Consider the following 27,827-nt stretch of genomic DNA (forward strand, 5'->3'; position numbering starts at 1 on the left):
TATTTACTATGTTATTTGTTAGCAATCGGTGCAGATTTTGTAAATTTATTAAAAAACTATTATTTATTAAAGCACAGACACTCAAAAAGGATTTAAAATGGTGTTTAATTTTTTTTATTATATGGTATTTTAATTTTGTTTTCACTTTATTTTTCCTCTTTCCAGAGATATGGAACAAGTGAACGATTATTTTTTAATCCTTTTTAATTTTTAATAACCAAATATATACATTTTACTTTTTGTTTAATTTAAAGCCTGCAGCTAGAAAAAAGGGCTCTCAGATAATTAGGAATGTTAAAAAGATCAAGTGAATAAATCAAATTTATTAAAACAAATTGTCACGAAAGCATGAGTTGAAAATATTGTATCAGGAACACATAATTTGACCTCTTACTTCCAAATCAAGTATAAATAGAATTTTTTGTCCGCCTCTGATGTAGATACAAAATAAAATACTTATTGCCATGGAAAATTTGCACAGCAACAACAAATAAATTTAAATAAATTATGTACATACAATGGACTTCTTGACTTGGCGCGCATTATGCATGCACATGATCCATGACCCGAGGGTCCAAAAGTCTCCGCACAAAGGCCACCGCGCGCCCTCTCTATCTCGTTAAGATACAGATAACGAGGGACGCGTAAAAGTAAATAAAATTAAAGTAAGCATTTCCTCATTTGAGGCGATGCGACGCCAGAACTTTGTCACAATTTAAACGAGCAAAATGCACAGAAGGCACCGAAATCAATCAAATAAATTGTCTGTCTGACAATCCCAACAAGACGTCGCAGGGTATGAAATAAATGTCAAACTTAGACAGTGTCGGGAATTATTCATTTATTAAGCTTATTCACTTGTTTCGCATTCACTTCAAGCTCTGTAATTGTATCTTTTAGAAGATACAATCTTTCGCTTTCAGAGACAGAATTCTTCAATCCTTTCGGTGAAGTGTAAAATGTAATTTAATAAATTAAATATACTTTATCAAAGTCCAGTTATTTATAAGAACTCCACGGCAGTATACTTTTACATTTGTATTGTATTTCCAAGGTCGTTCACTTGCCGCTTAACAAATCGCATAATTAAACCAATTTGCATATTGTTAATCCAGATAAATAGACGTGGCTTTACGCTTTGTTTAATGAGGGTTTTTTCTTGCAAATTCGGTAGGAATTGTGTTGCTTGTTTCACATTTCCGTTTCTTAAGGACTAATCATTTTATATTCCTTACATATATTCCCATATTCCTGTTGAGATTTGTTATAAAAATATTTATATAAAATACAATTTTTTTGATGATGAATGAAAATAAGTTAGCTTTTTTGGTATCTTATCTCATTTTGGAACCTGCCCTGGCCAGGTCAACAGTTCAACAGTTTTGCGATGCAGTGACAATTTGCGACCCGTGCGCAAATTTGTGTAGCCAACTGAAGTGTTTCGCAGTAAGCGTTTCGCCCCCGCGGGTCAAAGGGGGTGTTGCGTGGTGTTCCAGAGGGGAGGGATTGGCGAAGGCCGTGCTTGCAACCCTACCGTCGACCCTCCCTTTTGCCTTTGCTGCCTTTTGCTATCCAGGTCTGGCGGAAATATTGCGGAAATCGTTTATCATGTCGCCAATGGCTCTGTTTTAATAATTGCTGTCCGCGTTAAACGGTAGATAGAGAGGGAAAACGGGGGAAAACCGGAAGGGAAAGTGGGAGTGGCACGCCTCATTTGTGTTCACGAACGGTTGGCAGAAGATGCGATGAAAGCGCACCGATTGACACTAGCGATATATTCATAAGTGCAACTCTGGCTCGGTTTATGCGAGGTCTGTTCTCATAGATCAGTAGATCATTACTATTGATTTTATAATTTATTTCGTTATAAAATGTTAAATCCATTTTAAAAATAACACAGCTATTTTCTTATCTTGCTGGTTTGTTACTAAGTCACAAAATCTATCACTGATTAGTGTTTGTAAATAAAGTTCAAAAGGTTAATTATTTGATTATTATTAAGCGATAATCTTGTAACTGTAATCAATAATTCAAGTAAAGGAACTTACATTATAATATGTCTGACTTTAAGTAGCAGGTGCTTCTTTTATATTATGTTCTTGTAACTTTTTCTAAATAATTTAATAGTTAAAATAGGTAATAGTTAAAATACAGCTATGACTTATAATTTTTTGTCATTAAAAGGAATGTAAAAAAATGTAAATACTGTTTATAATGAGGGCTTTGAGCAGTGCTTGTACATTTTTCTTTGAAATTATTAATCAGATTAGGACGACCCATCGCTATAGGACGGTGGGAGCCCATCCATCATTGCCATCTGTCAACGCACAAAGTTGGGATTCACCTTTAGACCAATTTTTTGGCTGTCGTATATATTCTCCGTCGGGTCCGTTCAAGTTCCACATTAAGTTTGTTTGTTTGCTCGCCTCAAGTTCAAGAGCAAACGATAACCTGTCCGCAGACGATTAGGTAACAGCAACAACAATAGAAACAAACAAGTTTGTAAGGTGAGTTACAGACACACACACACTGGTAACACCTGCTTAAAGAGAAAAAGAAAAAACGAAAACGCAAAGCCAGAAAGAAACAATTTGCCTTTAGCGGGGCCAACAAACAAGTAAGCAAGTTGGCCAAAAGCAAAGCAAACGGGGCCCAAAACAAACTGGACAAGCCGGCCGGCTTGCGAAGAGGAAAAGGGAAACAAGCGTGGTTGGAAATCCTGAAAAAATCTGGTGGGCAACCTTTAAAGTTTTCAGGACTCCCCTTTTTTTATATGTACATTTATACACTCATAGAAATTTTTACCCTAAATCGCCCTAAAAAACTGACTTTTCGCCCGTGGATTTAGAAAATCGCCCATAAATCGTATCCGCTGGCGATTCGCCCGTGTATTTAGAAAAATTTTCTAAAAAATCCCGATGGAAATTTTGTTTAATTTAGGGTGATTTTTCTCGAATTAAGAAATATTTTCCTGTTTTTAGGGTGATTTGCCCTAATTTTAAGGTGTATTTTTCTAAAATTAAGGGCGAATTTTCTGTTTTTAAAGGCAAATGCCCTAAAAAATTAGACAAATTAAAAAAAATCGTGTTTGAGCATGCTTAACTGAATTTGGGAAGCATGTATTTTTTTAATCGTGTATATTCTGGGAACTGGGACTGCTTTCATTACACAACACCGGCGGAGGACACCGTTTCATATTGATGTATTGGTGTGTAGCTTATATGGGAGTCGCGTTAAGAGGGGGGCCCGATCTATACAGCACAGCCGTTAGAACTGAAAAATCATGTTTGTAAATGAATTAGGGAAATAAATATGAGGAGAAAAAACAACTTACTTTTTTTGGTCATTGCGAGAATCGAACCCACGACCTCTCGGTTTAGAGTCTAACGTCCTACCGCTGCACCACAGACCCATCGCGCAAGGCGACGTACAAACTCTACACACATATTATTTTCTTGAGGTCTACGTTATAATTTGACTAAAGGCAATTAAACCTTATATTTTTTCCTGACGACTGTGACAATTAGGACCGTTTTCTTGCCCGCAAACACGAAGTATGCTTTTAACTCAGAACTCCCATACGTTTTAAAGGTTTTAAGACTACTTTAATTTAAAATTCGGACGAAAAAATGTCCTTAGTATTAAAATGTTTAAAAAAAAAAAACATAAAAATCAAGTTGAATCACACAGGGTTCGAACCCACAACCCCAAGACCTTAGTCCTCATATAGCAAAGTTGAAAGCGCAAGTGATTAGACCGCTGGGCTACCGAATTTCACACTTTTGGAGTGATTTTTAAGGCGAATCGCCCTTGTATTTAGAAAAATTTTAGAAATAAAATTAGGGCAATTCGCCGTTGGATTTAGAAAAGCTCAAAACGAAGCAAATCGAAAAAAATCGCCCTAAATATTAGAAAAATAGAAAAATTAACCCTAAAAATATTTTTTTATGGTTACCTGCCTTGAATTTATGGCAAATTTGTCGTGAAAATAGAAAATTTTTCTCAGTTCAAGGGCAAAAATTTTTTTAGGGCGATTTTCTAAAATGTAGAAAATTATTTTTATGTATATATACATACATTTTCCCCCTGCATAATTGAGTCTGGAAATTCGGTTAAGCCAGTAATTTGTTGCAGAACAATTATGTGGAAAACCCATTTGGGGGTTTCTTTTTCACACGAGATTCTCCCGCTTTTCCTGTTTTCCTTTTTGCGAATTTTTTATGCAAGACGTTTTTTCTATATTGATTTATTGTACAATTTATTGTTGCCGCTCAATGCAGGCGAGCTGCTGTGTGCTGTCTTTATTGTATTTCTGCTGGCTGCAAAGCACATTTATGGTCCGTCTGGCCCCGGATGACGCACCACCGAGATGGGGATGCACAAAAAAAAAAAATAAGACCAACCCCAGAAGTCCTGAGAATTGTATAACTGTTCACAGGACTGTTAGAGCTCAGAAGTCTTGAACAACTATTATAATGTAGAAAATTAAATATTATAGTTTCTTTATTTATGAAAATAATTTTGTAGAGCAATTCACTTTTAATTGATGTAACATTTAAGGACTTAGGTTTTTAAATGTAGAATATTATTCCGAGATCTAACTTGGTTTATTCACGTTATTGTAAAAGAAGTGAAAGGAATCATATCACATCATTTCTTTCCGTGTGGGTCTAAGAACTGGAACCGGTTCAGATCGGATAGGTTTGGTTTGGCTCGTCGAACAAAGACACCAACATCGCCAGGGGGTCTAGACGAAGTACCCAATATGGTCATGGGCAGGACAGTTGGCCAACGCATATGTTTTGTTGTCATCATCAACGATGACTTGACATTCAGCCAGGAACTAAACTCCCGAGTTGCTATCAATTGCCATTTAAGTCATCAAGGGGATTTTCCCCCATTTTTCATTAGCAGAATTTTTCGTCATCCACCCTCGTTTTCTTTATTAAATTTTCCATTTCATTCACAACTACTGAAAAATGTCAATTGAAGAATTGAAAATAATTAGATGGCAATTAAAAATGCATTGTGCTCACGAAATGAGTTGGCACTTAAATAGTCAGCCAAAAAACTGTGCGAATAACCGGACAGTGTTGATTTTCCAAATTGGAAAAACTTGCAATGCAAAAAAACTTTTCAAATTAATTTATTTTTTCACAATCTACTTATTTGGTGATTAAATATGCGCTTTTTCCGTACTTCGTGAGTTCAATAAGCAACAAGAGAGAACGCTATAGTCGGGTTGTTGTCCCGACTATCTAATACCCGTCACTCAGCTAAAGGGAGTGCGAACGCTGTGTCGGGTTGGTGTCCCGACTAATAATCGTAACTCAGCTAAAAGGAGTGCGAGGGAGATAGATATATGTTGACAATTTATAAAGCGTATAACTTTTTAATGAATGGTCCGATTTGAAAAATGTCTTCTACATTTCGATAGGTATAAAGATACACAACAAAATTGCATTTATACTTCTCGGAAATCTTTAAAGATGTGGGCGCAGGACCCATTTTAAAATCGTTAGTGGGCGATTGTGGGCGTTAGAGGGGGCGTGGCGCTCGGCTAAAATAAACTTGCGCTGCGTAGGAAGCCAAAGAATATGTGTGGGAAATCTCAACCTTCTAGCTTTTGTTGTTTCTGAGATCTCAGCGTTCATACAGACGGACAGACAGACAGACGGACAGACGGACAGACGGACAGACGGACAGACGGACAGACGGACATGGCTAGATCGACACGGCTAGTGATCCTGATCAAGAATATATATACTTTATGGGGTCGGAAACGCTTCCTTCTAGCTGTTACATACTTTTGCACGAATCTAGTATACCCTTTTACTCTACGAGTAACGGGTATAAAAATAAAAACTTCGGCTGAGCTTGGTTTGTCTGTCACGATTTTAATTAGGCGAACTATTACTCACACGTTGTTATAATTAATTCCTTCAAAAGTTCCTAGAACAGTTGTTGTTTGCCTTTTAAAAATTTAAATGGTTAATAATCCGAATGTTTGTCAAATGTGAATTTACTTTTTCCATTTGCGCACTCATTTACCCACCCACAGAGTGCACTCAATTTAGTTTTAATTAGCAATGAGCATGAAATAATTGTACGAAAAGCTACAAACTCAACGAGCATCTCGAGTGGACCTCGCCATTTGTGCCCCCTTTCATCCACCACCCTTTTTTCCATCTCCACTCAGTGCATACTTTCGGCATAATTATTTTTTTACATAATGAAAATATATTTTATAATTGCCTGGTGCGGAGAAAGGGCAATACAGCAAAAGTGGCTTACTTGAGGTCAAATATTTTTCGCATTCAATTGAAAAGAGAAGCAGCTTAAAAAGTATGGGGCCTGAAAAAGCAAGATGAGCTGAGTGGAATGTCGGATTTCCAAGCTTGAGAGTTGAACAGACTTATTCAAAAGGTATTTACAAAATCTGTAATACCTTTTAAAACACTATCCTTAAATAATCTGTTAAATTGTAGCATACAAACTGTTATAATTTCATAAATATTGTAACCTACGTAACAAGCCAATAATTCGATTTCAGTACAACATAATGCTAAAAGCTCTTCTAAAGCAGTTAAACTCTAGAACAGCGAAAGCATCAACAACAATGTGCTCTCGTATAATCTCTATATATGGTCAGCACTCGATGTTGATGTGTTGCTGGCCAGTTTACTGTGGCATCGTTAGAATATTGAAAATGCATTAGAACGGCACTACGGATTTGCTTACAGACAGCAGAGGGGCATTTGGATGGCGGTGGGACTGGGTTGTGTGGGTGCAGCGTAAGTAGTAAATGTTATACTCGTGTAACAGCAAAACCGCAAAGCCAAACCAATCCTTCAACCATAGACCCAGCTGGCTCTTTTCCATGGTTTATACGGCAAACGATTTTGCAAACCGCGAACCTGTACATACCATATTTTATTGTAAGAATGAAACTAGAATGAATTGGTCAGATATTATAATATTGTGCTTAACTTAAAATTTAAAAAATCCAAACCAATAAAAAATGTTGCTTACACAATTAAGGTCTGTTTACAAAGACTTTTCATTTTAATTCTGGTCAAATGGGCTAGGTTCGTAATTTTCGTGTATAACTTTTTTATATACAGGGTGTCACAGAAACCGGCGACGGATTTGGGGACGGTTGGTTTGGAAACCAACCCATAAAATCCGTAGGTGTCACAGAATCTGTAGAGATTTCCAGGAGTTTCAGAGTAAATTTGCTCTAATTTTAGGAACATTTGCTTCAAGGCCTACTATTCGGATGGTTTAAAATCGTGTACTTGATTTTCAAACGGTTTCTGTGACACCGATATTTGCTTTTGGGTTGAAATTTGGTTGGAAGGGATTTCTGTGACACCCCCAAAAAAATGTTTACTTATTTTAATGCAACAAAAATGTATTTAATATTAGGATTAAGTACCTAATATTAAATAATAATGGTGACAGTTAAATGTATTTCCGTTTAAGGAATGATAATAATAATTATTTTTGCTAATAATAGTTTTTCAAATAACCCATAACGGAAGATTGTGGAGATTTTTTTGCTATCCCCAGGTGTTTGGTTCCTGCTCTTCGTGTTGCATCCATGAAACATTTTACAAAGTAATTTGACCGAACGACGACAGGCGGTATTACCGACCGATGAGATAGGAGAAGGAAAAAGGGAGGTGGCAGGCAAAACGCAAATTAATGATACGCAATTGCGGCAAATCGCACGCTTCCATGTGAGCGACGTTTTGTTTGAAGTGCACTTTGTCCTGTGTGTGTGTGCAGAGGGGCAGTGGTGTAGTGGGTTGTGTAGCGGGTGGTGCAACAGGGGCGGGTGGCAAAAAGGGGTCTCGGATGTAATTGCAAGCTGTCGTTTGCCCGCTTTTTCCCATTTGCACCGCGGCATGTCCGTCTCCGCATCGCGTTGTGGTAGGTTCTCAATTAGTTGTATTAATAACAGTCTGATGCCTCTCAGTTTCCACGAACAACATTTGGTCAAAATGAACTAAGGATAACAAGCGAAACTAGATTAACGTTAAACCAGTGCATTTTTACAGATATCTCACTCGGAATTTATTTTGACATAATTTTAATTTTAGTATTGTTTTACAATAGCGGAATTTTCATAAGAGTTTATTCATATATTGTAAAATTTTATTCATTTAACTATTGTCAAACGTAGTTATCAGAAAATCAATTAAAATATTAAAAACCCCTTTTAAGGTCAGCAGTTTAAAAATAAAACCATTAGATAGGGTCTCCGTTTACAGAAACTTTGAAATCTTAAAAGTTGCTCTTAAAAAAAATATTGCACGATTAAAGTTAGTTCCGAAAAATAAGTAAAGATCCCTTTCTTTGCAACCCCTATCTTATTCGAAAAAATATATTGTTACCATAAAGGGTATCAAGCGCAGTACTCGTACCCTTTAAGTACAGCTTCCTGGAATTTTCTCTTTTTCTGTGTTTTTTTTTTTTTGTTTTAGCATATTTGTCTACCTTTGGCGCACTCGTCGGGGCGTTTTTGTTGTTGCCACTGCTGGTTTTGTGCTGTAATTTGTTCCTCTTCCTTTGTTTGCCCGACTGCTGTTGCTGCTGCCGCTGCTGCGTCTGTTATTATAAGCATAGCGCTCGACGCTTTGCAAAATTGTTTCCACCTCCCTCGACCCCTCCCCACGATTTTCCATCTTTTGTTTCGCCCGATCCATTTGGAGTAACTGCTTCCTTCCACACCGCCCACTTTCTAGCCCCCGGTTAATCACAGTGCATGGCATCCATAGATACATGTTGCAATAGCCATCGATGATAACTTCTCCTCGTCGAAACATGTTTCACATGCTCGTTGATGCGTCGCAACTTTGTTCTCTAATTTATGGCTTTGTCCCATCAATTGAGGGAGAATCGGTGGAGGGCTCCAGTGGATGTTAGATGGGCGGGCAGATTCCTTATCAGCGGAACGAGTCGGAATCAAACCGAGACAAGCGGGGCATGAAATATGAGCCCTTCTCGCATTAATTGGTGCAAGCCAACCCCCAGATTTTGAATAATGAGTATCGGCTCTTAAAAAATGTGTTCTATTCCCTTTTGAACGACGATTTCTGGATAAATGGTTGTCAAGTTTTATTATATTCTTAGTATTTTGTATTTGCTATTTCTTAAATAATTAATAAACATTATATTCAAATATTATATTTTAATCTGTTTATAATGTATCACTATACTTTTTATACACCTATACATTTAAACCAATATATACTTATAGTTCAATTTCGCTGATTTTCTTGTCCACATTTTTCAACGTGCAGATAAAGACTATTTTAATTAGATTTTCATGCAAATTTGCTAATGTGTGGGAGCTGCTAACTATTTAATTAAGAAATCAGCTTTTAATCCCAATACAATTAGGGCCTACAAAATATTTCAGGAAAGCTGAGGCCAAAACGAGTTTAAGCCGCAACAGAAATTAAACCAATTAAAATATTTTGCCTTATAATTCAGCTAAATTCCTACGCCAAATCATATCCTTTTCCCTAGGTTTTGCCGTAGTTCATTTGGGTAAGTTTTCAAGCGCGTTATGCGTTGCCAAAGGAGAAGAGTGGAATGTGTGTGAGAGAGAGGGAGTTTGTTTCTCTTGCTCGCTGACAAAGTTTGTTAGTTTTAGCGCCAATTTTAATGTGCAAACTTTTGGCGGAGACTGTTTCCAGCCACGTTTTGTCAGCCACTGTGCGGATGAGGAGAGCTCTGGGGGGTGAGAGATCGCTTCGGGTTGAATGATTAGCAAAAGTTTTTCATTTTCTGTCTCCTTTACTTATAACTAGGAAATTAAGTATTTTGTGCAGTCCAAACTTGAACTAGATTAGAAAAGGGGACGAGGGGACATAAATGCTCTGTGAAAGTAAAGTTACTTTCCGCGGAAAGCTGCTTTGATAGAAATAAGTTTAGTAATGATAATGATAATTAAATGAAACTATATTAAAAACCCAGTTAAGTACAATTTTTATTTATTCTACCTTTGTATTTTAAATTATTTCCATGAAATGGTGAGATTTATTTTATTACTTAAATGTGTGTTAATACCTGTTATAGACACCTTCAAATCAGAAATCAGTGACAGTATCTCCCATCAATCAAATTCTTTTGTTTGACCCTTAATTAATTACCACTGCCGTTGCCATAAAAACTGCCGAGGCTCAAAATTTTTTGTTATGGAATTTCCACTTTTTCTGAATTGCCTTAATTGTTAAAAATAATAAAGCAATAAATACTTCAAAAAAAACGTGAAAGGATAAAACAATAAAGCAGCGCAAAGTTGCAATTCATTTCCACAATATTCCCAGTGCCATGCCGTTGATGATTTGTGTAATTTGCGCCCTGGCGAACAATTTTTCAATTTAATGAAAGCGGAGTGAAAGAGACGGATCATTTCCGCCGTCCCTATCCACCATATCGACGTCCCGATGCTGACAGAATTTCAATTTATGCTCGGGATAAAACGTAAAAAACACACTTTAATAAATGTATATTGTAGGCATGAAATATATATCAGAGATATATTACATGCACCGCGATTGGCTGCATAAACAAACAACATGGAATGCGGCTCAGACATGCGGATTGATAGAGTGCTTAATTGACAAATGATTGACAACTATGGCATTCCAGAGGCGCAGGAGAAAAACAATTCATAAATGATATGTAACCTTATGGTTTGGCGGGCCATCAGAATTTTGATCTGATATGTAACAAAGCAATAAAATGAAAAAATTAAATAATTGAATATGTTCTATAAAAAGTTGTCTTTTTTCAATGCAATGCAATTTTTCAATCATTCTTTTCAGTTATTTTCCCATTTCATATGTTTTTTCATATTCTATTTGTCTGTCGATCTCCCACAGATGAAACCTTTTCATCGCCACATTTCTGGAGTGCTCTTTTTCGCTTGCAACTCAACCCTGTTTTTAAAGTCACAAAAGTCACCACCAAATCCCAAAAAAAAGGAGGCCAACCACCCGAGCCAATCCCTTTATTTTTCATCAATCTTTGTTAATCATTTTTCTCTACAAGGGAAAAACTGAAAAGGTATAGCCTTATTTTTCGTCGTCAAAGCGCGGAACGGGCTGATTGCAAATTTTGAAACATATCTTTTAGTTCTGCGGGCGCCAGCATTTTTTTTATACTGAGTCCTGAATATTGGGGTTTGATCATTAAAAAAAATCAATCCTAGCTATAAAATCAAAAAAATAAATAAAATCTACATATACTTTTACTTTTGTATGAAACCACGAAACCGAATAACTAAAAAAGATTATAGATTTTTTTAACGCCCTTGACAATTTTTTACGAACTGATAACAACAATTTAATAAAATCTAGTTCAAATTTAATACATAGCATATGTATTTTATAGGAATATTAAAAAGAATATAAAACAAAATAAGTGTTTCATATCAGCAAAAGTACTGACCCTTGACAGGTTTCGGTTTCACTCATTCCGCTTTATTTTGAGTTTAGGAACTGTTGATAGACAGCCTCATTTCCCACTTCTTCTTCATCATATTTTATGCCCCCATTTCCTTGGGGTTGCTCTAGTTTTGTTTTAGTTGAAATAATATTTTTTTTATTCTTGTACTTTCTAGGAAATTAAAATGAAGCTTTGTTGTGTGTTTGAAGTGAAAAATTTTTAATTTCCTCGCAGCCACAAAAGAATTCGCAGCTAGCTAATCCAAGGGAGAATAAAGGGACGAAATAAGCAGAAGTTAGAGGGGATGTCGCTTCTGTTTGCGTGTTTCTATTTGTCGTTGTCCCCCCCTTTTTTTTGTGTGTATCTTTTTCTGTGCTTCGCGAAGAGCAGCCTTTCACAAACAGACACACAAATGCTCACCTTAAACAAATACAGAACCTCGTTTAAGGGGGCCAAAGACTGGCTTTATACTCATTTACAGCTGGAGCTTTTAATCTTAATTTTATAGTAGTGCAAAGCTTTGCCTTCCTCGTCCTCGCCCGCGGAGCAAACAAGCAGGGGACTCTCCTGTCGAGAGTTGGCTTAGACCCACTCCTCCGCTGCCAACTGTCTATCTCTCCAGCACTTTTTAGTGGCACTTTAGAACTTGTTCGGGGTCCTGAACGTGTGTGCATGGCTCACATTCATTATGGCAACGCTCGAACTAATTTAATCAGTTTAAATATGCATTTGGTATGCACAACATAACGCACACAGCACCCACCCCCCGAGGATGTCCAATTAGAGAGACAATATTATATCAGAATTTATATTTACAATGCGTAAATTAAATGAAATATCTCGTGGGTTTTCCATCCAATTAGAACACCAAAATATTGCATAATAATCATTCTATTATTGCAACAATTAAATTTAAGTGGACACGTTTAAAATTCAGGAAACTAAATATGGCAATAAATATTCCATTCTTATAAATAATTATCATAATAATTTTGTTAAGTTCTGACAATATATGTATTAAAATTAATAAGCTTTGATTATATTTCGACAAAAACATTAGGCTCTAATGATTTTATTGGACTTTCTTTGTATCCTTGAACGGCAAATACCACATCGTTAAATGGTTTAAAGTACGCTTAAGTGTTGTTTAAGGTTGTATTTAACATTATTTTGTTTAAATATTCCATTTTGGTAATATTTAAAAAAAATAGCCAATATGTATTTGCTTAAATTTACAAATATAATACGTCTGAAAGTACAGTTTTGGTTATGAGTTATGTTTTATTAATGTATTACTATTTGCTTTTGATTGGAGAAATAATATTCTCTTGTTATAAAAAAAAATCATAGCTAAACAATACAAATCTAAATATTTGTATTGCGCTAAAGCCAACTGTTTGTTTAACTTCATAAGCTTTTAGCTTGATTGAACTAAAATCATAACGCTTAGATGATTTGCAGTTTAAGCCCAAGTTACCATTCATATACATACATGAAACATATGCAAAAAAGTTTAAAAAAGAAAATAAAAAATATCTAGCTTCTGCATTGAATTAGATTTCCTTTTCTTCTTGTGATTTTTTGTTTTCGAGAATGTAAAATTTCTCTGCAATACGCTAGCACTCTCTAACATCCAGCTATATGCTTCTGACTTCATCCCATTTTGTCTCCCACTTCGTCTGACAAATTGGCTTCAAATCTTTTGACATGCTACGTCAAGTTTGTCATATGTCCTGCGTGCACTTTGGGATGACAAGGATGTGACCAGGCTCCCGGGGCGGGTTTTCTGGATTCTAAAGGAAGCGATGCCAGGCCAGAATATTGTTTTAAAGTGTGTCAGTCAGCATTTCCCTCGCAGTTCTCTGTCTGTTCCTCCAACTCCCCCTAACTGCTGCCCCCTTTTCCGCCCCTCATCAGCCGTGTGTTTTCGCAAAGTGAAAATGCTTGGAATTTTAATGAAGGAGGTGGCTGGGCAGTCGGCAGAGATTTGTCTGGTATCCTTCTCCAGCCTCTCCAGCGGCTTACGACTCCGCCGCGCGGCTGCTTTGCATATTTTTCCATTAAAAACGATTTAAATACCTTTTGCCATGTTTTCTTCGCTATTCTTCTTATCGCAGCCGCTTTCGACACTTGGGCGAGAAAGTTCTTGCCCCTTCTAAGCTGGCTAGAAAAAAAAAGATTGAATTTTATAATAAATTTCACCAGGCTTAGGTGGGCGATTCCATGGGGGTGTTGACTGTACGGGCAGACTATCTAGCGGCTGTCGTTCACCAGCGATTTATTGGTGGCACGGGGTTCGGATCGGGTTAGCCAATATGTCTCCATCCAGCGTTCCCAATGCGGTTCAGTACTCCTGAGGCCGAAATGCAATTGAAATCGAAATTGCCCAGCCAAGAGGTAAACCAAAATTTAAATTTAAATTATTGTATTATTTTAATAAAATAATTATAAGTTTATTGATAAGATGTTTTTAAGTTTTAACATTTCTAATATCTACTAAACGTAATACAAATTTGAACTTCACTTTAATGTCAAACAATTTAAAGCGAAATTTAAAGCAGTCATTAATGAGTTCCTTGAATTTCGTCTTACATTACATAATTATTTCACAATTACTAACGTATAAATTTCCTTTATTTTCAGGTAATGTACATAATCGTATTAAACCAACCGTGTTTATCCGCTCAAATGGTTCCCCAACCGCCGGCGGCGGTCATAATGGATTAAATTGACCAAAAATCTTCCGCCTAATTGTGAGCTAAATCGGGACGCATTAAATTTATTAAGTACCACACATTGTTGTCATCATTACCAATTGTTATTGCGATTGCGAACTACTCTTGGCTTCTTTATTGTTATTATTATCATTAATTTTATTATGCTCGTGATTGCCTCAATAAAAAGGGCAAGAAAAAATAACCGCAAGATTGCGTTTCATTTGCCACATATTACGTATACGGTTGTAGACGCCGCGGTGTCATCAGCTTTAGCGAAGGCAAATCAAATCAGTTTAAGTGCACTGAATTAAATTCAATTGAGTATACGTGTATAAATAGACTTGTCTGTTATTTTTTGATAGCCAGAATATTATTTTGTATTTATCCGATTGTTTTTTGTATTTTTTGATTTGTCATTTAATCTGAATTTCGTTTTAAAAGAGCTGTCAAGCTTTACTTATACTGAAATATGCATATACACAGATAAAAAAGGTGAAAACGTTTTTCAAACCAAATTAGTATGAATCGTTTTACTTTTTAAAATGTTTCACAGCACATAAAGCTTTTGCTAATTTTTTCTGTGTATGAATGAGTTATTTACATTTCATAAATAATATCTTTGCATAAATTCTGATTTAATTTGTTTAATAAAAGCATTCTTGAAGCTGCCGGCAGCTGTTTAAACCTGGCCAAAAAGTCAAAATATTTGTGAAAGCAAAGGAAAATCAAAGCTAGTCTAAAAGATTCCCTTGTCTTTAAATACATTGAAAACAAGAAAGGAAGCTAGCTTCGGCCAGCCGAAGCTTAAATACCCTTGCAGATCATTCCTATTAATTAACAAATCGCAAAAATTTTCAATTAATTTCATTAATCTCAGTAATTTTCCGATCGTTCCTATGGCAGCTATATGATATAGTCGTCCGATTTTGATCAAATTAAAATTGAAATTCGGAAATATTTAAAAAGAGTCATATCCTAGAGTAGAAGATAATACAATAAAAACCAAGGAAGCTAAAATTTATTTCCTATTACTTTTCCATTAATTTTTCGATCGTTCCTATGGCAGCTACATGACATATTAGTCCGATTTTTTAAATATTTAATTCGAAATTCAGAAATATTTAAAAAATAACATCCCCAAAAGTAGAAGGTAATATTTCAAAAAACACAAAAGCTAGAATTTTTTTAACGTTTTCTTTTCCGATCCTTCCTATGGGAGCTATAAGATATAGTTGTCCGATCCGGTCGGTTCCGACATATATACTACCTGCAATAGAAAGAAGACTTTTGGGAAAGTTTTATCCCGATAGCTCAAAAACTGAGAGACTAGTTTGCGTAGAAACAGACAGACGGACAGACGGTCAGACGGTCAGATGGACAGACGGACATGGCTAAATCGACTCGTCTAGTGATGCTGATCAAGAATATATATACTTTATGGGGTCGGAAACGTCTCCTTCAATGCGTTGCAAACTTCTGACTGAAATCATAATACCCTCTGCAAGGGTATAAAAATACAAATAATAAAATACAAGAAAAATCTTAAACTAATACACCCAAAACCTGATGACTGGGGAGAAATCAAATGAATGAAAATACTTCATCCGGAATGAAAATGACCGCAAGGAATTTATATCTTAGTTTCTTGAATTATTTGTTTTGCTTTGTTTACGTTAATGCTATTGTGCGAATGGTGTAATCTTTTCACAGGCTGTTTATTTTTCAACGATATTTCGCCGAATAAGTTTTTATTAGTGGTTCTCCACATCCGATTTGGCGATTGGCCTCAATTTTCTTATTTGTAGTTGAGCATTTATGAAACTTTTAAAGTTGAAGTTCTCCAGGGTCCGGGCAAAATCCATTCGCCCCTCTGACACTTGGAAAACTTTATATCCAGGAGCTTGAAAGTTGGCTTCTGCTCGAAGGCTTTGAGTACTTCATTAGGGCGCTTTGTTACTCATTATGTGCGCACATTACTCAAACCAACGAGCAACTTTTCACCCGCACAAACACACACTCGCAGGACCGTGTACAAACACCAAGGCACAAACATACATATGCATATTTAATGTTAATCCTTTTTCAAAAGATTTCGCACCCACTTGCCACTCTTTTACACATCGAAAAACCTTTTATAGTCAAAATCCATCTTGGCGTAGACACTCTATGAAGTTCAAATAAAGATATTTAATTTTCAAAGTTTGACTAAAGAATAATCCATTTCTTTTTTAACTTGTTATTATGTAATTTATAAATAGTAATATTTTGAAATACAATCTAAATTACCTTAGAACAAGAAAGGAAGCTACCTTCGGCCAGCCGAAGCTTATATACCCTTGTAGATAAAAGAATACTCACTCGGTGCAGTTCCAGGGATTCCAGATTCAGATGTGCATAAAGTTAGCAATGCAACTTTTGAAAAGGCAAATTTTTTTCTATCGACAATTTGCCGTTATTTATCCGTAAATTATTCGTGAAAGAAAAAAATTTGCCGCTCAATTATTTTTAAAATTATGAGATGTTCTGCTAAGTTGATATCAACTTAGCAGAACACCCCCACTAAAGTTCAAAATTTCCAAAATCTTTTTTAATGGGAATTTGCCGTTATTTATCCGTAAATGATTCGCGAAAGAAAAAATTTTGTTGCTCTTGTTTTAACATTTTTTTTTTTTTAAAACATAGTTGTTCTGCTAAGTTGATATCAACTTAGCAGAACACCCCCACTAAAGTGCGAAATTTCCAAAATCTTTTTTAATGGGAATTTGCCGTTATTTATCCGTAAATGATTCGCGAAAGAAAAAATTTTGTTGCTCTTGTTTTAACATTTTTTTTTAAAAAAACATAGTTGTTCTGCTAAGTTGATATCAACTTAGCAGAGCACCCCCACTAAAGTGCAAAATTTCCAAAATCTTTTTTAATGGGAATTTGCCGTTATTTATCCGTAAATGATTCGCGAAAGAAAAAATTTTGTTGCTCTTGTTTTAACATTTTTTTTTAAAAAAAACATAGTTGTTCTGCTAAGTTGATATCAACTTAGCAGAACACCCCCACTAAAGTGCAAAATTTCCAAAATCTTTTTTAATGGGAATTTGCCGTTATTTATCCGTAAATGATTCGCGAAAGAAAAAATTTTGTTGCTCTTGTTTTAACATTTTTTTTTTTAAAAAACATAGTTGTTCTGCTAAGTTGATATCAACTTAGCAGATATCAACTTGATATCAACTTAGCAGAACACCCCCACTAAAGTTCAAAATTTCCAAAATCTTTTCTAATGGGAATTTGCCGTTATTTATCCGTAAATGATTAGCGAAAGAAAAAATTTAGTTGCTCTTGTTTTAACCTTTTTTTTAATAATAGTTGTTCTGCTAACATATGTATGTACAACGCGGACGGTAGCAGAGCTCTGCTGACGTCGACGTCAAATGTGTAAAATTTCCGCGAATTCTGCTTCTGTGAGAAGCAACATCCATTTTTCATGCTTTAACATTATTAACTTTTGATTATGTGTAATTCTGTAAATAATAATGACTCAGACTCACTGCAGAAATTAATAAACCTCCAGGACGCAGAATTCGCGGTAATTTTACACATTTGACGTCGACGTCAGCAGAGCTCTGCTACCGTCCGCGTTGTACATACATATGTTAGCAGAACAACTATTATTAAAAAAAAGGTTAAAACAAGAGCAACTAAATTTTTTCTTTCGCTAATCATTTACGGATAAATAACGGCAAATTCCCATTAGAAAAGATTTTGGAAATTTTGAACTTTAGTGGGGGTGTTCTGCTAAGTTGATATCAACTTAGCAGAACAACTATGTTTTTTTAAAAAAAAAATGTTAAAACCAGAGCAACAAAATTTTTTCTTTCGCTAATCATTTACGGATAAATAACGGCAAATTCCCATTAGAAAAGATTTTGGAAATTTTGAACTTTAGTGGGGGTGTTCTGCTAAGTTGATATCAACTTAGCAGAACAACTATGTTTTTTTAAAAAAAAAATGTTAAAACAAGAGCAACAAAATTTTTTCTTTCGCGAATCATTTACGGATAAATAACGGCAAATTCCCATTAAAAAAGATTTTGGAAATTTTGCACTTTAGTGGGGGTGTTCTGCTAAGTTGATATCAACTTAGCAGAACAACTATGTTTTTTTAAAAAAAAAATGTTAAAACAAGAGCAACAAAATTTTTTCTTTCGCTAATCATTTACGGATAAATAACGGCAAATTCCCATTAGAAAAGATTTTGGAAATTTTGAACTTTAGTGGGGGTGCTCTGCTAAGTTGATATCAACTTAGCAGAACAACTATGTTTTTTTAAAAAAAAATGTTAAAACAAGAGCAACAAAATTTTTTCTTTCGCGAATCATTTACGGATAAATAACGGCAAATTCCCATTAAAAAAGATTTTGGAAATTTCGCACTTTAGTGGGGGTGTTCTGCTAAGTTGATATCAACTTAGCAGAACAACTATGTTTTTAAAAAAAAAAAATGTTAAAACAAGAGCAACAAAATTTTTTCTTTCGCGAATCATTTACGGATAAATAACGGCAAATTCCCATTAAAAAAGATTTTGGAAATTTTGAACTTTAGTGGGGGTGTTCTGCTAAGTTGATATCAACTTAGCAGAACATCTCATAATTTTAAAAATAATTGAGCGGCAAATTTTTTTCTTTCACGAATAATTTACGGATAAATAACGGCAAATTGTCGATAGAAAAAAATTTGCCTTTTCAAAAGTTGCATTGCTAACTTTATGCACATCAGATTCAGCGTTTCGATTTATTTCAATTTTGTTTTTAAGTAGTCAAGAATCAAAACGCCTACTTCCTACAAAGTTACAATGAATTTTCTTATATTTGTTTGGGAGCCTTAAGATATAGTGGTCCGATCCGGCTCGCTCCGACATATGTACTACCTGCAATAGAAAGAAGACCTTCGGGAAAGTTTCATCGCGATAGCTTTAAAACTGAGAGACTAGTTCGCATAGAAACGGACAGACGGACAGACGGACATGGCTAGATAGACTCGGCTATTGGTGCTGATCAAGAATATATATACTTTATGTGGTCGGAAACGTCTCCTTCACTGCGTTGCAAACATCTGACTGAAATTATAATACCCTCTACAAGGGTATAAAAATGTTAAATAAATTAAACCAAACATTCTTATATCCTTTTATTAAATTCGGAGTATATTTGATTTCTAATCTGTTAGGTTTTAAATGTGTCATTAAATTTCCTGCATTCTGCAGTTTAACGATATTTCCCTTGGAATTTGAGTTGGTTTTTTCAAGTGTAGTTCCTTGGAGTTCCTTGCCATTCCTCGGCTGCTGCCCTTTCGGTTTCAATCAACGGCAGCCGCAGCAGCAGCTGCCTGAATATTTTCATTATTAATTCTCGCCAGCAGTCATCACATCTCGCCCTCATTTATCCGCCAGCCTGCTGCCTGCCCCTCCCCTTTTTCACCACCCACCTGGCTCCTTTCCAATGCCACAGACCTCCACACCCACACCCACCCACCGCGTCTGCGGCGCAAATGCTGACTTGGCTTTTTGTCTAGAGTTGCAGCCACATTGCGTTGGTCATGGGCAGACTTTGTCGCTCCGAGTGGGTTTCTGTTTCCTGCTTCTACTCGACGCCACTTTCCCCCTTCTCGCGCGGCTTTCCCCATTTCCCAGACACTGGTGGCGCTGAGTTGGCCCTGTCTTTCTTACCTGTGCCAAGTTTTACGCCGTTCTGCCAAATCAATTGTTTGTAATGAACTTGCAACGGTGTGCTGCCTCTTGGCAGCGGCAACCACTGTGGGCTGTTTGGCAGAATCAAGTGGGCAAAATTAAGTGCATTTTCGTGTTTCTCTAATATCAAATGTAAGTTTGTTTCAATTATAAAATAATACATTAATAAAATACAAAAAAATTTAAGTTTTGAAAATGTTAGGGGAAAAGTAGCTAAATTCTGCTGTTAAATATTATTTCCTACAGTTTAACAAGTTGTTAATACAACGGTATATAAATTTCTAATGCATGTCTGAAACATTAGCGAAACATTTTATTGTTCTAAGATATATTCATCCCTCCTAATGCCAAAGCCAAAGTATCTTCCCTAACGCCTCTTAAGATGCTTCTTGTGTTCATCCGACTCACAAGAATTCCATTACCGCAACAATTGAAATTAATTAGTGCTGTAATTTGATTAAGTACAAAAGCTCATTCTTTCACTTTCTCCCCCTCTTAGTCTCATTTGTCGACTGTCTGCATAAATATATTAAGCAGCATAAAGCTGTACAAGTATTGCTGCCAGTATTTGCATTTTGGCCCAAGAACTTTTTTCTGCTTTTGTTTCTTCATTAAGTAATTGCCCCCTGTTTTCCCAAAAGATTTCGGCTCCTCATAAAAAATCCGACGAGGAGAAACCGACACGTGTTAAGTACATATGTAAATGAAGCACCCCATGCTGATGCCAAAAGTCTCAAAAAACCTGGCACACCAGTGAGGAAACCCAATATAATTTAAATGGTTTTTTGTGTTATTTTGAGAGGGTATGTTCGGGAGTGAAAGAGTTGTTTGGAATAGAATGGGAAAAAATTTTTAAATTTATTTCTAACTTAAGAGGTCTCAAAGAAAAATGATATTGGGATTAAGACTTTAAAAAGTATAATTTCTTAATACTTAAAAGCTCTGTAAAATATCCTAAAGATCTTTAAAGAAAATTAAACGTACAGCTTAGGTGAGTCTTATAAGGGGACTATATTATTTCATCCTGGCCCCTATTGAAGTGCTATAAAACCATTAAGCGGTAGTTCAAGGCCCAGAACTTGAGAACTCAGCCCTCTTACATGGCTTTTATTGTTTGTCGACTTGTTCGTCGCTCGGGGGCGTGAACTTTGCTTCGCAGCTCATTGTCATCGTCTTGTTTGCCGTCTCGCATATTGAAAATTTAAATTGGAGTGGGTGGCGGTGGCGTTGCCAATGGCAGCCGGCAAAGATCTGTTAACATCTTGAGTCACATTGACGCCTCGATGTGAAACATTTACGCAATCCCTGTCGTCGGGTTTGGTTAGCACTTTCCCGCGAGGGATTTTTCTTTCGCCCGCGTGCCTAGGCTGATTATGAGTTTTCTTTGAGGAAATTGGCAATTGCAAATCAATTTAGGCAACAACTTTGCATAAATCAAATGCTTCGGCACCGTCAGCTGTTTGAAATGTCTTTGGCAAATTGGAAAAGCGAGCGGGCATCGAGACATATGCGCTGGGGGTAGAGGAACTTTGGGGCAGTGGAATGTTATTCTTTCAGTTTATTTGCCAAAAATGAAATAAGGAAGCAATTTTGCAAATTTACAGAGGACCAGCGGAAAAAGTTTTTCCTCTTTTGCTCTTCCGGTCTTTGGGTCATAACAAAGGCTGGGAAATTTTGCCCAGCCAGCAGAAAGCGAAGGCAAATACCAAGAAAAAAAATTACAAGAATTGTACACAAAATAAGTAAAGTGATGCAAAATACATTTAAATATATGTGCTCGACCCCCTCGCATTTCTTGTCTGGCGCTTCGCAGGGGCCTTCGGTGTTTGTGGGAGGAAAATCAAACCAATCCTGGCCGAAACCATTTGCGCCTTGGCATCCACACTTGACTGATTTTACTTAGCTCGGACTTGGAGTCCCAAAAACCCCCCCCTTCCTCTATGACAACGTCTCTCTCAATTCTCGGTTAACGCCAAGCAGCTCAAAGTGATTGATGGTTGAATGCATAAATTATTGATGGCCAGCAGACAATGCTTCGAGTATGCCGAAGATGGCCCAAGGCAGCAGGTTTAGTGGGTGAGGGCATTAAAAATTGGTCTGAAAGAGAATGATGTGCCAAATTGTTGAACAGTATGCTGGCCTTCTTTTCTTTTGCGCTCTTAAAAGCAAACTAAGGAGCGGCTGAATAATAGATGTAAACGGTTCGGTAGCGGTACTAAAGTTGTGTAAAAGATACTTTTTATTTTTGGAAAAAAAAAATATTTATGATTGACGGTTAAAGGATTTAGAAGTATTTACGGATGACAGTACAAAGAACCAACACAAATTAATAATTATTTATAATTCTATTGTAAAAATGAATTAATGCAATAATTACAAAAATGATAATAACATTTCTTAAGACAGTTTTTTGTTTTAACAGTCCACAAGAGTACACCCTATATCTCTCCAAGTACACTCAAAATAAAATTAACCCTAAAGTCAATGAAATCGCCCTACTTTTGTCTTCAAGACAAGCTCGCCCTAAATTTTAGGGTCACAATTTTCTATATTTTTGATTTTTTTTGACGTCATATTTCTAAATTTTAGGGTAGTTTTACTAAATTTAAGGGCAAAAATTTCTAAAAAGTAGGAAATTTTCCTAAAAAATAGAAATGAAAAACAAAACAAAAAAACATGTTCAATCATGATTTTTTTTGTATATACGTATATATTATGTACTCCTTCCTATATACATATGCAGGCGTTGTCTGTCTTGTATATTGTGAATGTTAAAGGTTATGTATTTATTATTATGTATTTGTGCTTGGATTTCTTATCTAACCAAAGCCAAATGTGGTTGTGTAAGTGTGGACTACGGGACTGCGGAAGATTGGGAATGTAGAAATTATGATTAGTTAATATTTTATCTTCATGAAAAAAATTTACATTTTTACTTGTCCTTCGGTGAGATTCGAACCCGGGTCTCCCGCGCGAGGAGCGAACGGCCTACATACTGGGCCATTGTAGCACTTAAACTTGCTGTGGCAAACCGAGCATTGTATGTAAAGGGTGAAGCGGACAACACATTTGAATACTAATTGCATAATTTTGACCATTCGCGTTTTACTTATTTACATACGTATATACATATGCATATATTTATGCTATCGCAATTTATATTATGTGTAGTATATAGTAAATAGCTAAATATAAACCAAATTATTTTCGGTTTACCGCTTGCCATCAATAAAAAAAAAGGAATAATAAAAAAGATTAAAAAAAACCAATTAAAAAAAACAATAAAATAAATTAAAAAAACTAAAAAAAAAACTTAAAAAAAAAGGTAAAAATAGTTTGCTCTGGGACTCGAACCAGGGTCGATTCGATTGTTAACCAAGTGCTTTAACCGTCTGCGCTACGAGTACAGCCGCCCGACAGCTGACAAGTTCTGGCATTAAACATTTTGGTATGCCAGAGCATGTGAAAACAACTATTTCTATTTTTTAGAAAAACTTTCTACTTTTTAGGAAATGTTTCTATTATTTAGGGTTAGCTTAATTTTAGGGTTAGGGCACTCATTTTTAGAAAAGGCGTTGCCAAAATATTTCATTCTTTTGTTTGCCTTTCTATTTTTCAGAAAATAATTTCTAATTTTAAGGGTATTTTTCCTAGATTTTAGGGTGATCTTAGTTCATGGTAACCATTTTCTACATTTTAGAAAAACTTCCTGGATTTAAGGAAAACTTTCTTGACTTAAGAAAAATTTCCTTAGATTTAGAAATAACTTTCTTGTATTTAGAAAAAAGAAATTTTAATGGCGATTTTCTAAAATTTAGGGTTAAATTTATTTTGAGTGTAATGTCTTGTTCTAGTGCTATATTATCTTTGCAATTCCATAGGTATAGATTGCGTCAAATGCTTTTTATAGATTTTTGCTCAATGGCCGAGGCAAAAGAGGCGTAAAAACAATTTAAGCGTAATTCGAAGCTTAAAGTAAACAGACAAAAGTGAAGCGGAGACTAAAGTGCGGAGAACGGAAGTCTCGGAGGGTTAGTCGTAATTGTCGGGTGAGTGATGATGCCGAAGTTTGACAGTTTAATAGCCCCGTGGACACTGTTTCCATGGACGCCCGTCAAATGCTGCCTCCTAATCATTGGAAAATACATAAAAATTCCCCCATGAAATTCCGCTTTTAAAGTTGAAAAAAATTAACTGAAAAACCGAACGGAAACTAAGAGAGGCTCTTATTTTGCGGTTCGAAGGATGTGGGCTTGCAACTTGCATTTCAATAGATTCTCAAGTGGTGAGTCCATCAAACTGGGCCAACTTAAGGTTACTGAAAGCCTCTTTCTATAGTTTCAAGTGCCCATACATTTTTTTTAACTCATTGCTACAGTTTTTCTCTCTTAATTTCACCCCTTCTGTTTTCTTCCCCCCGTGTTTTTCAGCGAAGTGCTTTAAGCCTTTGAAGCTGAGCAGCTTAGAAGCTTTATAGCTTATGTTGAAAGCCTTGTGGTTCCTTACTTGATGCCCATATTTTGAAAAGGTAACAACAACAACAATCTCTGGTTGTTTAAAGTTATACCAGCTGCCAATCAATGGCTACAGGAGTGGGGCGAGTGTTTGGGAAGAGATTCTATGGAAATTGAAATCGTTGGGCATAAGTTTCACACAAGCGTGATAAGACGACTTCACGTGGCAGAGATAGTCAACATAGAGAGAGTGCACAGAGGAAAAATATCTCAACATTTATCTATTTTAGAGTTTTTTAAAGTCGTAAGAACAATTACTTTAATGACAAACGTAAAAGAAGTTAAATTTAGTATTAGATCTTTTTATACGTGTTTTTGTTTCTTGACTCTAATTCAGCATTAAAAATATTTTAAATTGTATAAATATTAACATTTACTATATACTTATAAGGAAACTGTAATCTCTAGAACATTTTAATCAATATTGACAAAGCAAGTAATAATTCAAAAAATACATTAACAGTTAACATATATTATTAATGAGAAGCCTTAACAGAAAATTTGACTTAGTAAATTAAACAAACAATTTTTTTTAAATAACTTTTTTATTAAACTTTCAATTCGAAAGCGAATGGTAATGAGTATTTCCAAAAGATTAGAAAAGATAAAAAAATAATTTTTTCTGAACTCTCAGAAAAATAGTGAGTAATATTGAGCAGAATTTGATAACATTTATTTTCTCTGCGTGGAGTTTTGCTGTGGGGGTAAGATGTTATTGACATGTGTCACATATGTCTCAATGCTTTGGCGGAGTGGAGCAGAGTTTTCGAGCTGGGGCAGTAAAGTTGTTGAGCTGTCGGAGGAATGTGCTCCAAATTGCCACATAAATATTTATCGCACACATCGGGTAGAAAGATATCATTTATTCATTTACCCCAGAGACCAAATTTCCGCTTATGCCGTATTTATCCATATGTATGAAATTCAGATAGATTTACGACTTGCCAAAAAAACACATAATTGGGTTTCGCTTCAGCGACAGCCACACAAAGAGAGGAACGGAGGAAATATGGTTCATAGAAATTTGATTAGCTATATCAGGGAAAACAACATAAAGAGTTCCCAAGCACGAGGAACGTGCCTTTTCAGCACTCAAATCTGCCAGTAATCAAAGTTCAGCCCGGGGCCAAAAGGTTGCTGTCCCAGAAACAAAGCCATAAATAGAAACGGAAAATCAGTGGAATCAAACCTTCCGCTGTGGTTGAAGTAAATATTTACATTTTCGCAATCGGCTCAATTCAAACCGTCAAGGTTAATTTCAGTTCAGTCGGGCAAACAAAAATACGTAGAATGCATTTCATTGTTTGCGACAAGATTCGCTTTCGTAGGAATATCTCTATCTGTACGGAGAAGATAGCTGAACAAAACAGAGTCCAATTAAAAGTTTCGTCCAGGGTATGTCAAAAAATATTTAATATGCAATCCAATATGTATGCCTCGGCCTTTGAAAACTTGTCACTCAGCCACTTTTCGTGTTACAGTTTCTCCTTCTCTGGCCTCCAAGCCCAACTGCTTGCCTTCTTTCCCCACTGAGGCCCAAGAAGTCCGACTGTCTAAACTAGTTTGCTTGGTTGATTGGCTGACTGGCTGGCTTGGGCTGCCGGTTAACGACTCTCCAAGCCTCAGCCTCCCAGAGATCGTTGGACACGGCCCACGCGAAGCACTGCTGGACTTCGTTCTTAATGGCTTGACCCAAAAGATACAGCTAAGAAAATCAAATCCAGTAAATATTAATGACAATGTCTACGAGAGCACACATTTGGGAATTTAAATAAATTATTGCACATTTACAGCTCGAGAATCACATTCAAATGTGTTTGCCACCATGGTCGAGTTATCGATTTCGATTCTAGATTGATTTCCAATGCGATTAGTTTGCCTTATCGCAGCCTGTGTGTGGGTTCGGGCTAAACTAAGTTGAAACTCGTGTCTGGACAATAGCAGGGGAATGTTTGAGACCTCATGGCGAGTTAATAAATAATGGAAGAGAAGCTGTTCAGGTGAGGTCTCAGGTGTGAAGGCTTAAGATGATATGGCAGGTTTTGCTCATGGATTAAATCTCCTTTAGTTGCCTTCTTCACGTATTCTTTTTTTAATAGGTTTTCTTTAAAGAAACAGGCTACTTTACAAGTAAATTATTCAACAGTTCTTACTATTTTGTAACTAATAGTAATTGTCATACACCATTTTCGAAAGATTTTCAAACAACCTAAGGACTATATCGAGCTCTTCATCAAAAAACTAATTTACACAAAAATCCCTTGGACAAAAGTCAATTGTTTAACCAATTGTGGCATAGGTCAGCTCTTTTGTTGGCTCATCTTAAAGGTCTTTGGTCTTGGCTTTCCCCTTCAAAAGTTCACACCGATCGAAGGAAAAAGTTCAGCTCGGCATTACCCTTTACCTTAATGAACAAAACCAAGGCAAACAAAAAAGCATTGAGACGAAAGCAAATCATGATTTGCGAAATCCCAGATTCCCCTTCATCGGACTTCATTTCTTCTTCATTGTTTCTCGAGCTTAATGTGGGAAAACTTTGCTGCAATTACAAAACTGCAGCAGAGTGCAGGAGCTCCTGGGCTCCTGAAACCCAAAACCAGTAAGTTAAAGCCAGTCAAAGGCGCAAATAAAATCAGGAAAGCGGCGAAAAAAAGGGCGGGACGAGGTGAGGTAGTACATAGGAGCCTAACAAGTTGCAGCTGGCATCAAATTTCTGCATCTAGAATGACACAGAACGAAAAGTTGCCAGAAGGAGCTGCAGTGCGCTGCATTTCTGGCTCCTTCTTTGCGATTCCTCCTTTATTTCTTGCCCTGCTCCTTTGCTCTTTTGGCCAACACATGTCCAGGGCCAAGTGGAGTTGGCAGGCAGACTTACGACACAGACGAAATGATAAGCGGGCCAAGTGCTCGCGACGTTCGGGGAACTTGCAGATATATCTAAATTTAAACATTACATGCGTGTGCTTGAGTGTATCTCTATATACAGACATGCCATATATATAAACGTATATATATAGTATTTCATTTATCAGTCGTGATTTTTCCTTTATTCTCGTCTTATTCTTTGTTTAGGTGGCCGTTCTGAACCTGTTCGGTTCAACTGCAGCGGCGGCAACGTGAGCAACGCACAGCAACAACAGAAACACACCAGCAACATCATGTTGAATCACAGGGAAAAAAAGGAAACAAGAAAGCGGGGAAGTCGGGGTCTCTTGGGAATCAACCTTATCAATAACGAAGCATACACTATATACACTTATACACTTTACTGAAAGCCAGAAAATATTTGTATGCAATAATGTGATGAAATTATGATTGCTTTTGAACTTTTGAATTGCTTAATCTCTTAATTATTCGAATAAAGGCAGCTTTTAATCCGTTCAATGCTCTTAGTTTT

At 36.1% G+C, this 27,827-nt stretch overlaps 1 protein-coding gene and 1 long non-coding RNA gene across 4 annotated transcripts in view; both read left to right on the forward strand.

Annotated features, from left to right (window-relative positions):
* Nucleotides 1-27,827, forward strand: part of LRP1 (LDL receptor protein 1) — a 65,065-nt gene that overhangs the window by 1,838 nt on the left and 35,400 nt on the right. The gene's annotated exons all lie outside the window — the stretch shown is intronic.
* Nucleotides 25,709-27,667, forward strand: LOC138912629 (uncharacterized). 2 transcript variants are annotated; one of them, XR_011418191.1, is made up of 4 exons: nt 25,709-25,825; nt 25,912-26,153; nt 26,224-26,430; nt 27,503-27,667. It is a non-coding gene; the product is annotated as an uncharacterized lncRNA (long non-coding RNA). The 2 variants fall into 2 exon arrangements; XR_011418190.1 differs by lacking the exon at nt 25,709-25,825 and having other exon boundaries at nt 25,868-26,153.

Source organism: Drosophila takahashii, chromosome 2R, assembly GCF_030179915.1.
Source record: "Drosophila takahashii strain IR98-3 E-12201 chromosome 2R, DtakHiC1v2, whole genome shotgun sequence".
NCBI classification, from domain to species: domain Eukaryota; kingdom Metazoa; phylum Arthropoda; class Insecta; order Diptera; family Drosophilidae; genus Drosophila; species Drosophila takahashii.